The sequence below is a fragment of the Psammomys obesus genome, unplaced genomic scaffold (assembly GCF_907164565.1).
Source record: "Psammomys obesus unplaced genomic scaffold, mPsaObe1.curated_primary_1811, whole genome shotgun sequence".
In the NCBI taxonomy this organism is placed as follows: domain Eukaryota; kingdom Metazoa; phylum Chordata; class Mammalia; order Rodentia; family Muridae; genus Psammomys; species Psammomys obesus.
In genome coordinates, this window is record NW_026585895.1 from 17,506,600 (window position 1) to 17,521,136 (window position 14,537).

The following is a 14,537-nucleotide window of genomic DNA, read 5'->3' on the forward strand; positions in this document are numbered from 1 at the left end:
AAAATAGCCAACATTAGTTTTAACTACTAATATTATTTTTATTAATATAAATAGTTGATTTTCACTCATTGATAAGATTGTTTACTTCCCTCATGTATTTTGAGAATCTGATATTTTCTCCATTTTGTATAAAAAACTGATTTCACTGTGCCTATAAAGTTCTCCAGAATTAAAAAAGAAAAAAATATATATTCTGTTGACTTATGTAACAAGCTTAAAATGCGTTTTATGAAACTCAGCATACTGTATTTTTAATGAACGCATGGTCTTGAGCCTTAACTCCTGTAACCAACTTCTGCTCCTCAGAAACTTAATAACTTTACCAACTTGCCTTGGAAGACAATCTAAGTGAACGTGGTTTCAGAGTCTGGTTTTGGTTTGTTTTTTTTTTTTTGTTTTGTTTTGTTTTGTTTTTTTTGTTTTTTTTTGTTTTTCTATACAAGTATTCTTCTTTCACCTTTTGCTCTGCCATGTGTTGGGTACAGGAGGCATGGGGGTGTAACTGGTGCCAGCTTCCGTGTTTCCTCCGCTTCTCAGTTTTCCACTTCCTGGGAACACCTTAATGTGGAAATTGCTACAGATACTAAAACTAAATCACAACCCGCTTCCGTGAGTCTCATGTAGATGACACACTGAGTTTAAAAATCATTTTGTTTTTACTTGTAAAGAATGGTAGGTAATCAGCATCCAATACTGCAGGAAGTTTCATTTCTAAAAGATTGTTGTCATGTATTCATCCTCCTTTTGAGATACCGCAGAAAATAAATATCACCTGCTAAGTGCACTTGGCTTTGTTTGTTTTGTATTATTGTTTTAAAAGACAGGTTGGCAAATCTGATTAGTAAAATCTTTTTTTTTAATTCTTTATTAATTACACTTTATTCACTTTGTATCCCCCCTGTGGTTCCCCTCTCCTCCCGTCCCAATCCCTCCCTTCCTCCGCCCTCTGCATGCATGCCCCTCCCCAAGTCCTCTGATGGGGAGTCTTCTTTTCCTTCCTTCTGACCCTAGTCAATTAGGTCTCATCAGGAGTGGCTGCATTGTCTTCTTTTGTGGCCTGGTAATGCTGCTTCCCTACTCACTCACATAGACATAGAATATAGGATAAACCTACTAAAATCTGTACACCTAAAGAAACTAATCAAGAGGGAGGACTCTTGCTAAAATGCTCAGTTCCTATCCAGAGAAGCAAATAGGGTGGACATCAAAAGAAGGAGAAAAGAGAGAACAAGTCAGGAGCCTGACACAGAGGACCTCTGGAAGGCTCTGCCCTGGAGACTGTCAATGCAGATGCTGAGACTTGTGGGCAACCTTTGGGCAGAGTGCAGGGAATCTTAGGAAAGAAGGGGGAAACAGTAAGACTAGTAAAATCTTAATATTGTGTAATGTTTACACAATATCCATATGTTCATTCTCAAAACTCAGGAGTGAAAACTGTTAGGCTCCCTTTAGATCTCTGATGTTTACCTGTCAGTGTATGATCAGCTGTCAGATATGTGAAAGAGCAAGAAGAGATTTTTAGTAGGACTCACATTGAATTTGAAATTCATTTAGGTGTTAGTATAGTCTCCATAATTAGTCTTCTATTTTACTAATGCAGAATGTATTTTGGTTTTATTTAGAGGCTAATCTATTCTAAGGTCTTTTTTTGAAAACAATTTTTATTTCATTGGATTTCATGTTTCCTTTCCTCACTTTTGTTGATTTCTACTATTATTGTTAGGATTTTTTTTCTTTCTGCTCACTTATTATTATTCTGTTCTTAATTTTTGTGCAGTAGAAAATTGTTTCTTCATGACTAATATGCCTTAAAAAGAATTTTTATATTTAGTTTCACCCTAACATGCTAATGTGTTATGTTTGTTTACATTCAGTTCTATATCTTCTGTTTAGATATATACAAAAATGTGAGACTTAATTAAACAAATTTCATTTGTATTATATAGGACATTACCCAGTAAGTTAAGAACATGCATTCTTTTTAGAAGCTGTGGATAATTTATGAGAACTGAACATCTTCTGGTCCATAACATAGGTTTTCATGAATATTGGAGAATGGGTGTCACATAAATCATGCTCTCTGACCACAGTGAAATTTAGGTAAAAATTAAAAGGGAAATATTTTAAAGTGTAGGTAGGCACCTGTATTCATGTACACACAGATGCACACACACTTAAAATAATCACTATATTTTATGAATAGAACTAAGATTGTTTCACTTTAGTATGTTTTAAAACATCCTATTGTATATAGGTTCACTCTGCTAGACTGTGTTTCATTTGCAGAAGTGTGACTGAATTCTGTATCTTTTCAGCATTCCTTTAATGCTTCTCCTTTGTTCCCTGAGTTTGTTCTGTTTAATTTCTATGTTTAGAATTTTCCTGTTTGCCTATATGTAATTTGTAGTTTTGTAGTATTTGTAGTTTTGATTCGTTATGGCCTAAGCACATGTAATTTCAATTCATTTACTTATGAATCATCTGTTGGCCAAATATTGTTCTATTTCAGACACTGCTCATGGACATATAATAGCATGTGTTCTGCCATTATTGAATGGAGTTCTCTATGTGTATTTCCATCCTGTTCACTCACTGTGCTGTGAAAATCATCTGTGTCTTTCCTGATTTTTTATTTGTTAATTTTGTTGGTTTCTGAGATGGAAATATTAAAATTCTATTTCTCCTGTTTTTCTTGTCAATGAATTTTGCATTGTTTCGAAGCACTGTTGTTTGAGGTGCTTATATTAAGGATTACTATTTTGTTCTGATAAATCGTTTTTTTTTTTTTAAATTATTGTATAATGTCCCCTCCCCATAATCATTTCTTCCGAAGTTGACCTCACCAGATAATATAATCAGGGCTGCTTTTTTAGAAAAAGTGTTTGGTTAGATGAATATTTTCTTCGCTTTTGAGGATTTTTATCTCCAATTTTATGTGCCATTGAATTGGAAGTTTTGTTTAAGAAGCAGTTTGTTGGTTTGATATATTTAACCATTTATGTTTATGTATAGATTTATTAGCACTGAAGACTAACATTATTTGTTTTGTTTTAATTTTTGTTTCTCTTTTATTTTATTGAGATAAATATATTCTGGTATAATTTTATAGAAAATATATATTCTGATCAAGTTTGCCCTCCCATAACTCCTTCCTCCCACATCCTTCCCACCAACCCACCACCCAACTATACATTTATAGTGTTTCCAGCCAATTGTGTTTCATATTGCTAGAACTCTCTGTTTGCCTCTATACCCCATTTAATACAGTTATTTGTTTTCTTGATGTTCGTTTTCATTAGTTTTGGATTTATTCTGGATGCTAATCCTCTAGCAAATGTATCATTTTTTATTCCTGTGTCTTCACAAACAAATTGACTCCTTCTCCTATATTCAGGACAAAGAATTTTTTATTTAGTCTGATGAAAGAAAGATCCTACTCCTCTTCTAGTTTTTCATGATACTTTTACTTTCAGTCTTGAAATTTATTCAAACATTTTATATTGTCTGAGAAATTCTGTATTTTTTAAAATGTGGACACCCTTTTTTCTTTTTTGTATTGTGTCATACTTCAGCTTAAAAATAAGAAAGGCTGTCCTTTGCCTACGTGGTTAAAACATGGGACAGGAAGAAAAAGGGTTTTTTAAAAAGCCAAAGATATTAATTCATCACTGCACCCACAATATAAAAGGGCTTTTACAAAAGCCATATGTAAACCTACAACTGTAGAAGCTTCCTCCGACACACACATATATACTTATATAAAGAGTTTAAGTGGCATTACCCTATAATGGAGGATGAACAATACACCAAGATAGTACATACAAGCAAGCAAGGACCTCAATACTAGTAATGGGTCGCCATTTTTTTTTTTTTTTTTTTAGTTGTTGGCCAGTGGAGATTCATAAATCTCCGAACATAGCCCATTACTGTTATTGTTCTTGTCCATCCTCTAGGACTTGAGAATAAGATTGTAGCTGAAGACACCACAGGCTCGAGTCATGCAACACTAGAAATCAAATGAATGTTTCATCTCTACTGGATAGCTTTCATGGTGCTAGAAGGCACAAACCCCACCAAACTACAAAAATGACTCTCTTGGTAAGATATAACTGCTACTGCAGTGATGACAATATGAATGTTACAGGAGCAACCAAACGCTTTTTGATCGGATTCAAGGAGCACTGCAAGATGTGAAACCCATAGCTGACACATTGGGAAAATGACTGTGTTTCCAGATAAGTCAGAGGCCTATCCAGGGAAAAAAACATACTCTTCATGGCTCAACATTATATTCATGGATCAATGCATCTCTCAATCCTCATTAAAGAAGCTTCTTTCTATAGTAGATGACAACACAAGCCCTCACAACTGGTCAGTTTACAGAGAATATGAACCTTCACAGCACTCCTTCCTAAACAGAACATCTATATCAAACCCTTTCTACCAAGGCTCAGGATCATTGAGACAGTGGAGCATAAAGTTTGTAATAGTCAGAGACAGAGAAAGTCTACAAGAAAACAATGTTTTTCAGATACACGTGCTAGTTACACGTATGAACGCATAGTGATTGTGACAGTCTGCACAAATCCTGTGCAAAATCAAGTCAGACAAAATCCAAGCATGGAGGAAAGAGACCACAAAATCCTACCTATTAGAGGAGGAGCTAACATTTGGTAGATACTTCTGAGAGTCAGTTTTTTTCAGGTAAGACCCCTGGTAGGTCAACCAAGCAACAGGTCAGATCCCATAAACAAGAGTGTTTTGCCAACTCAAAGAGTTTAATAAAGAAAGAGCAAACAGAAATTTTGGTGGTTAAGAAGGTAGAGAAAGATACAAGATACAAGAGTAGATACAAGAGAAGGGGATGAATAAAGCTAAAATACCTTTTATGGAATTCACAAGAAATAATAAAATATTATAAAAATTATGAATTTATATCAAGAACTAACGCAAAGTGTATCCCCTTTGAAGTTTTAAATTTTTAATTGATGCAATAATTATAGATATTAGTTTGGTTCAATATTATGTTTTATTTGTGATACAATGTGAAATGAGGCTACAAAATAAACCTAGCTTTTAGTTTATGAGAGAATATAAAACATAATCATTTATTATGGTCTGCATTTTCTTCAATTTATTTTGTAGTTTATTCTTGTTGTCTACCAGAAGTTCTGTACCCTATGAACTTTTGCTCCTCTCTACTTCTCCCCCCAACCCCATATCAGCCTCTTATAATCACCTTTCTACTTCTGAGTTCTATCCTTTCATTTTTTTCAAATATCATATTTTAGAGAAACCACTGTGCATCTGTCTTCTTGTTCATGGCTTATTTCTCTTAGTGTAACATTGTCCAGATTCACCCACATTGGTAAAATAAAGAATAGTCCCCCTTTAGGGATGAGTAATAGCCCATCACAAGTATGTCCAGTGTGCACTTCCCATATTTTCTTTCCAAGTTAATCTGATAGAGATACTCAGGTACTTTCCTATCTTGGCTTTAATAAGTAATGCTTCAACGAGCACAGGAATGCAGAGGTTTCCTTGGCTTATTTTACAATGCCCTCGGATACATTAGAGAGTCATATAGTAATTCGATTTTTAGTACTTTGAGGAACCTTAATGTATTGTTTTCCATGATGATTATAAATGCATTCCTACCAAGAGACCTCAAGGATTCCTTTGGCTCCACACCCTCCTCAACACATTCTAACAGTTGTGAGGTAATATTCACTGTCATTTAAGTTTGCATTCCTTTGATGAAGTATTGATAAGTGTTTTCTCCTAGATATATTAACAGTGTTTACCATCATTGTGATACTATTGCTTGAGGTCCTTCACACATTCTTTTTTTAAAATTTGTTTTCTTTTTTCTTTTTTTAATTTATTTTGCTACATTTTTTAAAATTCTTATTATTAGTTAAATTTTATTAACTCTCTATCCCAGCTGTATCCCGCTCCCTCATTCCCTCCCAATCCTACCCTCCCTTCCTCATCTCCTCCCTGTCCCTTTCCAAGTCCACTGATTGGGGAAGATCTCCTTCCCTTTCAACTGACCCTGTTTTATCAGGTATCTTCAGGACTGGCTGCAAAATCCTCCTTTTTGGCCTAGCAGGACTGTTCCTCCCTTGGGGGGTGGGGAGGTCAAAGAGCCTGCCATTGAGTTCCTGTCAGAAATAGTCCCTGTTCCCCTTACTATGGGAACGGTTTTATTTCTACTAAGTTGCCTTTGTTCCTTACTGGGATATAAGCCTCTCTTTCTAATGTTTTCTCTAGATCCAAGATTTTTGGATTGTCTCTCTAGAGACAGAATTCTTTGCCATGTAAAAAGTTCTTGGTTTGTTGCAATCCCATTTTTTTTTATTGTTGTTGCCTGTGTCTTTGCGCCATATTGAAGAACTCTGCCCATGCTCATCTTGAAACACTGACATATGTTTTATTCCAGTTTTACGGCGTGTATCTTGCGTTTGACTTTTTAACTCATTTTGGGTTATTTAAAAGATAATTTGGGTTGCTCTACAGTTGAACTACTATTATTGCCTATGTTTTAGAATCACCTTCAAGAACTGCATTCATGCCTATATCAAGGGACATAGACATATGTTTTATTATAATTTTGCAGTGTGTGTCTTATGTTTGATTTCTTTAATCCATGTTTAAATTAAGTTTTACAGATGTTAGATAAGGTTTCACTTTTTTATTCTTCTACTTGAGGATATTTGGTTTGCCCAATATGGTATACTAGGAAGACTGCCCTGTGTATTATAGGCAACTTCGTTAAAAATTAATTGACCGTAAATATCTGAGTTTATTTCTGGGTTCTTTATAATGTTTCTTCAGTCAGTTAGTCAATTTTTATGACAGCCTCAAGGTATTTTGATCATTGACAGATGTGTCTAACCTGTAGCCTATGGACTGAATATATCCAGGCTGCCTGTGGTTGTGGCCAATCACGTTTATATATCAAAATATCATGTCAAAATGAAAATGGTTGGACACATTGCTGACAGCTTTTCCAGTTAGTAAGATGTCTTCATCTTTTGGATTTTTATTCATCATGACTTTGAAGATTATTTTCAATATTGTTTTTCGCTCCATAAAAATTTTGACTTTTTTGACATAGTATGGTAGAAATTTTCATTGGGATTTTAATAGTGATAACACTGAGTTTGTAGATCACTGAATAATGTGAAACATTTTAATTGTCTCTCAAATATTAATATAAATTCTTTTAAGAATTACTAAATTATAATTCTTCAAATCCAAAAACAGGATATTTTTATTTATTATGTCATATATATTTTGTAATAAAATGTTTCAACAATATTTGATAATTTGTGGTATATGGACATTTAAATTCACACTTAAATATTTTGTGTTGCTGTAAGTAGAACTGAACTCTTTATTAACTTTTTCAGACAAGTTGTTATTACTGTAAAAAAATTAGTTATATTGATATTGTTTTGTTTATGGATATTTGTAGTACCATTATTTACAATAGACAAATATATAGAGATAATTCAAATGTCATCAGCTGATGAGCTGATGGTTATAATGTGTTATTTCCATACAAGAAGAAGAATTTATTCAGCCTCAAAACTGTCAGAACTAGTAACATATAGTGCAACATTAAGACATCATAGTAAGTGAAAGAAGCCACACATAAGCAGTCCATGTTGTGTTACTTCATGGAGAATGTTCTGGAGAGGAAAATCCAGAGTCTGAAAGTGGTCTAGCACTCGCCAGGGACTGGACAGAGAAGAGAAAGGTGACTGACTGGGAAAGGTCATGGATTGCCTTCAGGGTAAGGAAAACCTCCAGGCACTAAACAGAGATGATCATTCAACAATGCTGCAAATGTTTTAACAACCCCTGAACTTAGTACTTTAAAATCAAGACAAATGACACGTGATTTGTTTCAGGTTGAAAGACCCCCCCTGAGGGTATCTTTCGTCCGAGAGACCCCCTCCCAAGGATCAGCGAGTCCAGGCGTTCAGATGCAAACAGCAAGAGGCTTTATTGGATACACGGGTACCCGGGCAGAAAGTCACTCAGATGACTTTACGCGCCTTTCCGGGTGGAAAGCTGGGTTTTTTATAGGGTTAGAGCAGAAGCACTGATACAGAAGCGAGAAGTATAGTTACAGGGAGCTGATTGGCTCTTTCACATGAAACCATAACATGAATCAGGTTGGCAGGGACACCAGAATTCCAGGAACTGGGTGGTCAAAACAATTATGACGACCTTGACTAGTGCCGCCATATGTTGCTTTTCCCAGGACTCCTATCTCAGCCGGACCACCTGTCAGATATCCCATGAGGGTGGTCAGGACAAAGTTGTTTTTGGCTCAGTTGGGGCAGCCTTGACCGCAGATATCTTGAGGGGGTTGACTTAGCTGGATTTTCTCAGAGTAATTTTTAGTTCCCATCCGGCCTTTACTATTTTTCCCAGAACTGTGGTACACCACAAATGGCATGGCATTAGCTATGTTTAACTCTGTTCAACTCAGGGTGATATGGGGTCTTTCAAGGTCACACATATGCACTGTGTTATTTTCAAGGAGCATGATATTAAATTAGAAGTAAGATTTTTTTTTCTTATATTTGACCCTGCTTTAAACAAATAAAAATGTTCTCCTGCAGAATTTAAATGATTTACTGAAATTACTCAGTTATATGAAGAATCTCTTTACTATTCTGGGTAGCTTTGCTTTGCTTCCACAACTGTTTTTCATAACATTGAACAAAGAAATAAATACTTTCTTGATTCCTCTGGCTCTCCATAGGATTTTTTAATGATATTTTGCTTTTATTTAAATAGTAAGTTTTAACAAATGTCCATGGATTCCTCCTTACTTAACAGATGAGGAAATCAACAATAGATTTCATGTTTTCACCGAACCGAAAATTTTTCACAAATTTGATTATGTTTTTCTAAAGCAGAGATTGTATTACTTCTTTTTACATTTGAATGTCCATTTTTCCTATCCTGTCAGATGTCCTGGTGATATGATAAATAAGAGCGTGAAAGCCCATAAGCTGCTCAGTTTCCAACTGGGTTCCCTAGTAAGGGGTACAGGGGCGGCTGTCTCTAATATGAACTCAGTGGCTAGCTCTTTGAATACTTCCTCTTGTGGGGTTCAGCCTTGCCAGGCCACAGAGGAGGACAGTGCAGCCACCTTGATAAGACTTGATAGGCTAGAGTAAGATAGAAGAGGGAAGGAGGGCCTCCTCTATCAGGGGACTAGGGAAGGGGCATGGGAGGATGGGTGGGACTGGGAGGAGATGAAGGAGAGGGCTACAGCAGGGAATAAATTGTAATAAATATATAAATTAAATTTAATTTAAAAAAGAGGGTGAAAAATAATACTGCTTTTCATGTTCCTAGTCATTTAATAAAATGCTCTCAACTTTTTATCATGAATTATGGTGTTAACTACAAGTATGTCACGTATAGTATTCACCGTATTCCCATACATTCCTTTTATATCGTTTATTGAGTGCTTTTATGATGATAGGATATCGAATTTTGCAAATCCTTTTTCTGTAACTATTGAGTTAAGATGCTCACTTTTTAAAACTTTTGTTCTTTTAATGCGGTGTGTCATACAGAAAAAGTTATATATGCTTATTCAACCTTAATTTTCAGTGACAAATTCCACTTAATTAGGGTGAATAACCATTCTAATGTTGGTGGCATTTCAATATGAAACACTTGCAACGTACATTCATGTTAATTGTAGACATAGATGAGCAATTTTCTTGGCTTGTACTCTCTGAATTTCATATCAGAAAATTTTGGCGTAAAAAATAAATCTGGTAACATTCCCTGTACTTAGATTTTTGGAAAGAATTTACAAAGGATTGTTATAGCCAGGAGTGGTGGCACACACCTTTAATCCCAGCACTCAAGGAGGCACAGGCAGGTTGATTGCCTGTGAGTTCAAGGCCAGCCTGGTCTACAAATTGAGTCCAGCACAGCCAAGGCTACACAGAGAAAGCCTGTGAAAATAAACCTGAAAAAAAAAAAAAAGATTGTTATTACTCCTTCATGGAATAATTTGTCCTGAACTTTTTATATTAAAATGCATATAGAGTATAATCAATAGAAGCCATATAACAAACTTGCTATTATTTTTCCCAGTGTGAATCACATTTTACTTTTTGAGGTTTTTTTTTTTTTTTTTTTTTACTTTTTATTTTTCTCTGTGGGTTTCGCATCATGCATCCCAATCCCACACATCTCTTTCTTCCTTCTTACTCACTCTCCACCCTTGCAACCTTCCCCCAAACAGAGGCGGGGAAAACTCCCAATGTAAGCTGTCCTGTGTCACAGTGTCCCACTTTGTTGCTTGCAAATGTCCATTGCATTGACTCATCAGTCTGGTACAAGGCTCCTGGCTTCTGCTCCACTATCAATACTGGAACCTCACCGGGACTCCTCTCAGACATCCTGTTGTTGTTCTGTGTCATGGAGATCCTGTGTTTTGGATCTGTAGAACAGGCTCCTTTATATGCACTCTAGCAGTTCATAGATAGAGTAGAAACCAGGGTGGGCAAATTCAAAGCCCTGGATCTGGGCTTGAAAGGTGTTTGACATAGTCAGCCAATCAACTCTCCCACACCCACAACATCTGGGTGAGCTCTCCTGCCCTGCCCTAGCTGGCCCAGCCAATGCCACTGTCTCATGCCGTCAGGGCTGGGCCATCTGCACCCATACCATTAAGGCCAGCTCTACTGTGCTTCTGCTGGGAGATGCAGGACCCACTCTTCTGAGTGGTGCGGAAAGTAAGAGACAGGGCCAGTTTTCACACTCTCATGACCTCAGGGCCAGCCCTCCCACTTACCATAGGTAGAAAGTGACAAAAGATGGAGTAGAGTATCTTTTCCTTGTCTACTCCACTGCATAGCAAACAAGAGTCAGGGTCCTCTCTTCTGTGCCTCACATCCTAGAAAGCTGGCATAGTGTCCGTCCCTATGTCCAGGGCGAGCTCTATTGTGTTACCGGAGCAAAGTGCAGGATTTGCTTTCCTGAGTACTACAGCAGGTGAAGGACAGGAACAGCTTTCCTGCCTGCAGTAGGTAGCAAGGAGCAAGAGGTGGTAGGGCACCTCTGCCATACCCATTTCACTTCACAGAGAATAAATGGCAGGACAGGTTTTTCCATGCTCATACCCTCAGGGTCAGCTCTCCCACACCCCTACCACTAGGGTCAGCTCTACTGTGCTGTTCAGGTAGGTGAGGTGCTAGGTCGAATCTCCCTATATGCTTCAGCTTATGAGGGGCAGGGTCAGCTCTCCTGCTTTCATGCCCCTAGGGCCAGCTCTCCCACAATGCCCAGGCAAAGAGTGGAGCCAGTTCTGTAAAACCTTATACATCACCATGTCCCCAGGCGGTAGCCCAGAACAAGGATGTCTGCCTGGTCTTTGGGGATAAGACACCCCTGCTGCCGGAAGGCCAAGGACTCAGAATGGCCCCCAGTGGCAGTGCAGGCTAGAATCCAACCATGGTCCCAAGTTGTATATCAGCCACTCACATCAGGCTGTTTCTCACTACCCTTAAGTCTCTAGTTCTGCATCACTTCATTATGCCCACATCCTTCTGTTTTTTTCTCTTCCATTTCTCCATCATTTAGTTGCTCTTCTTACTGGTGCCCTGGATCTCTGAATGTCTAGATCATCTTAAGAGTGGTCTTAGGATTGCTATGTGTTATGTATGCATTATACATATACTGGGCAGAGGTCATCTCTGCCATGGTCTGTTTGTCTCCCAGGCCTGCAAAATATAGGAATGGTTGTCATCTCAGGCTAGTGGCCTATGTAGGATCCATGGCACCAAAATGATGGTAACCTTGAGCTTGCTCCTAAAGTGGGCCACCCCATGTGGGTCACTGTCTCTGTCTCACTCTTGCAGACAGTGAGCCAAACTCAGTCTGCAGGATACCATCAGTCCAGTCCAAAGGCCAACACACCAAGCAGCAACACAAATCAGCAGGACAAGTCATCAAAAGCCTCAAGACTCAGTTGGATTGCCCTGAGAAGTTCTCTGGAAAGTTTCTCTCTACAAAGTCAAGTGTCCAAACACAAAGAACAATGCAGAGATGCCAATCCAAAAAGCAATGCCTCACTGTGTGTCAGTTTCTTTCTATCTCCTTTCCTCAGAGTCCAACTATGGATATTCTCAGCTGGCCAAAGTCACACCCCTCAAATGAGAGAGCTCACAGCAAAACATCATGTGCCCTCTTATAAGCCAGCCTCCAGGAAAACATCACATGACAAAACTGAGTCTTCAAAGAAACCAGAAACTTCTACTTCATAAAACTTTATATTTAAAAAACTCAGTTGTGTCTTCTGAGGAGACAGGGAGGACAGGGCAGCAAGATGGCAAGGAGGTAAGGTGACAGGGAGGGACTGGGGGGAGAGAAGGGTGGGGAAGCTTTGATAGGGATTTAAAATTAATTGATTAATTAATAATTAACTTAAAATGGGCTATGGCACCTAACAGAATTCCTACTAGAAGATAAAATTATTAAGAAACATCTCCTTAACAATTAGGCAAATAGAAGTTAAAATAAGTTCGATGTTTTATCTTGCTCCAGTCAGAGCATCTAAGATCAACGAAGCAATTGAGAACAAATCCTGGCTGGTGAGCATGTACGGAAAAGAATTCTCATTCAGTTGATGGTAACACAGTTGTAAACTGGCACACAAGCACTAGACATTAGTTTGGAAGTTAAATCTACCATAACCACCCCTATAACACTGCTTGTGATATGCCCAAGGACAGAACATCCTATCCCACCGATGACGTTGTTCATGCTTAGTTTATTTTGTTTTTTTATCTTTGAGACAGGGGCTCCCTCTGTAACTTAAGGTGGCATAAATATAGTACTTAGTTAACACTGGCCTTTAATTCAGGGTTGTTTTTCTTTCATCTGCTTTCCAAATACCAAGATTAAGGGCATGGGATGCCCTGTCTAGTTGTGCAATACAATACACAGAATATGCCACTTTCCCTCCATGTGTGAAAGAGCTACCAGAATTTGCCAAATAATCAGTTTTAGTTGCTCTTTCCATCATGCTTGGTAGTTCAAGTTGAGAAACTTACTTGTCCTTTCAACAGAGTGTTATGTATTCAAATTAAGGTGAACTCTGACATATTTAGGATAAGTAAGATTCCTCAAGAGGAATACTAGTTTAATTAAAGGAGATGCATCATTTAAGTCACAGTGAGCAATGGAGATTTATTTTTAAGATGCTGTAGTCTTATTAAATATCTAGCAGTGCCTTCACCTCACTTTCTGCTAAAGGAATCTCTGAGTTTAGCAAATTCATGCAAAGATTGCATTGGAATGTCCCCCAAGTACATTAAACCAGTGTCTGTGTGGCTCTCCTCAGCAGCAGCATTTGATGCACACAGAAACTGTCTCATAAATAATGTATAATTATAAACAGGTGGCCATTTCATGCTCTCTTCACTTAATGCTATTCCCAGATACACTCTGAGAGAAGTAACTGGATACCTTCATTAGCTATTGATCTACACAGGAAGAAAATGTGATTAAAAGCTTTGCAAGGAAGGCATTGATTGCATGTGCATTAGCTTGAGTTGACCTGCATTATTTTCTGCAGAAAGCTACTATATACTGTAGCAGTAATAAAAAAAAATACAGCACTAAACAGAGATGTGAAAACATTTTGAAGTCTCAGGAATCAAAATTGAGAGTAATATTTCAGAGAAAGTAAGAAGCCAAAGTTACTATCATAAACCTACTCTATAATTGGGTGATTCTGGAAAATGGTTCAGTCCTGATGTGTGTCTAATGAAGCATCTTGAAGGCTTTAAAGCCATTCTCATTTATTCTCTTAACGCCAATGACAAGAAGCATCATGTGACTCGAGCACCTTCCTGGAATAACTATCATGGGTCTTCAGCATAATTATATTATCTTTTTATTATGTAAGATGAAAATGGAGAACACTACTTTCCCAACCAGGAACGGTGTATTGGATTTCTAATATCACATCTTTTGGATACAGTTCAATCAGCCAAGGTTGTCAGCACAATTATCTAAACTCAGTTGCTACTATTGGTTAGGATGAGGCAGATACTCCTATAATTAGGTCATATGCTGAAGGTACAAAGATCTTGATCCTTTGCACAAATATTCAACAAGAAACAGAAATGTGGCATATTGTTCTAACCATACCATGAATTATTAAATAGCACTTACAGGTATTTGTCCGTCTAACTGCAATGCTGCCTCTCTCTGTGCTTCATTTTGCTGTGCACTTTTATATTTTGATGACAATTGTATTGGATAAAAATTTTTATCAATATTTTCTCTACAAAATTAAATGTTTGCTTATTGTTTTGATGATATTAAAAAATGTTTTCTTCTAGAAATTCCAGCCCTACATTGCTGAAGAATTTTCTATGATTACTCTGTTAGAGATTTGTTCTCCACTTCTTAGTTATTTCCTGCTCAATTTTTTGTTTAGTGCATAAATAATAGATATGCCAATGTTAGAGAAAAAAAAA